The following is a 2,294-nucleotide window of genomic DNA, read 5'->3' as shown; positions in this document are numbered from 1 at the left end:
CCAATATTTTTAGGCTCCAGTTGAAAATCTCTAAAGTTAATGATGAAACATCAATAAACTATCCAACTATTTGCTCTTCTGTCTTGAACTTATATTGTTGAGAGTTATTTGTTTCTATCGAAAAAAAAAAAAAAAAAGAATTTCCAAATAGACTTTGGCTTTATTTCCAATGGAATTTTTCTGATCATGTTTGCAGCCCTTTCCCATTTGCTAGCCATTTCTCCACCTCTATGTTCTTATCTTCTGAAGTCCTAAAGAAATGTCACTTCCAGTCCGGCCATTACTCTACTGCCCTGTTCTTGGTTGAGATGCAAACACAGGGAGAATTAAGCCTACATCTTATAGAAATCTATGTGCTTGGTCCAATTATTCATATTAATTAATTAATTAATTAATTAAGCAAGCCACCAAGGCATTGAAATTCACTGTTGGCTTTCACTAATTCACTAGTCTACTTTGTTGGACAAATAAAATGTAAGCTCTGTGAAAGCTAGGATCATGTCTGTCTTGTTCCATGGTATTTCAACATCACCTACAATATGTGAAATAAATGAATGGATCAATAAATATATTTAAATAAATGAGTAAGCCCTTCTAACACCATACCCCATCACTTGATATTACTCCAGTCATGCATACATAGATTTAAACATAGCAAGGCATATTAAGCAGAAAGGTGAGGCTTCATAGGAAATATAAAGCTTCTCTTATTTTCTTCTCTTCTGTATAGATAGAATAATGGCAGAATCCTTTAAATGTTCTAGAATAATTAAAAATATTTTAACTTCAAAATGAAAAACTTTAACAGGAATCATAAAATTAGAGAAACAATAACAGGTCTATGTAAATACATAATGTTTACCAGCTAATCTCTTTGATAGACCTACCACCCAGTTTAACAAGGAAACAGTATAGCATAGAGAGCAAGCGTAGTCGCTCTAAAGTCAGACTGCCTTGATTCATACCCACTTCTGCCACCAATTGGTATTAGACAACTAATTAAGAATCTCTGCCCCTTGTTTCATTCATTTGAAAACTGGGGTAATAACAGCACTTACCTCATAAGATTGAATGAGGTTAAATGATTGTGCCTATAATTTGCCTTTTGTCTCTTAGCCCAAATCTACTCTTCTAAGCTCTGATCCCTGGCTGAGGAGGGACTCTACAAACTACATCTCTCCGACTCCTTTGCCGGTTAAGTTCTACCAATAGGCACAAGAGGTAGACTGAAAAGTAGAAGGAAGAAGAATGGACTTCCTTCTTCTTGCTGTTTTTGTCAGCATTATTCATGTCAGTTTGTTTGAGTTTCCAGCTTATTTCAAAATACTTGCCCTCTTAGAGATATAAATAATAGTATGTCCATGCCGTTGTTTCAGAGAATGAAACATTGGTTGTATGAGGCTGTTTCTCAAATTCTTGAGATGTCAAATGCAGCCAAGTGACCCTCTCATCAAACGTCTGATTATCCTCCCATGATGTACCAGATTCTAGTAAAACTAGATTCTGTTGTCCTCCCAGCTGTGGGGAGCAGAGCCCATGTGGCTGTTTCATATGGTTACTATTTCAACTCTCCAACACTATATAACCAATTTCCTAAATTGCCCCTACCTGAATACCTATTGTGGTTATTATTTTTCTGACTGGACCACGATACACAGTAAGTGGATATTTGTAAAGTGCTTAGAATGTCTGTCACATGGTACATAGTAAGTTTCAAACTTTTAGCATTATTAGCATATTTCTGATGTATTTACTAGGACAACGCACCTGATCCCTAGTTTCCATGGTCAGGAGAAAAGTATCTGAATTTGGGAGAAAAAGGAGAACATCATTTTCTCAGCAAACCCTGTGAATGAAACACTACTTTAGAAAGAAAATAACATGTAGTAGGCATAAGATAAATATTTCCTAAAAAAAAAAGGTGACTATTTGTTCCCTTTAACTCTTTATTGTAGGGCTTCTCTATAGTGAAGAAACTTTTGTTTTTCTTTTCATTTCTAGCCTATCACAGACTGTTAGGTCATTCCCTGAGCATGATCAAAATGCAGCTTGTGTCACTCATGAACCAGCACATGAGTTCGAGATATCAAACTTTTCTACACCCTGTTCAACAAAACAAGTCCACCAGCCTTGGTTTGGATGCTGTGGCAACATTATATTGCCAAAAGAGTTTCTAAATTCTTACTCTCAATTTGTATGCTTATCTTTTGTGGATTGGTTTCCAACACTTTTAAATTGTCCAGAACACACTTTGAGTAGCATTGCTTTATAGTGATTTGGTCCTATCCACTCCT

The sequence above is a fragment of the Phoca vitulina genome, unplaced genomic scaffold (genome assembly GCF_004348235.1).
Source record: "Phoca vitulina isolate PV1807 unplaced genomic scaffold, GSC_HSeal_1.0 scaffold8, whole genome shotgun sequence".
NCBI classification, from domain to species: Eukaryota; Metazoa; Chordata; class Mammalia; order Carnivora; family Phocidae; genus Phoca; species Phoca vitulina.
This window is presented reverse-complemented; position numbering follows the sequence as displayed.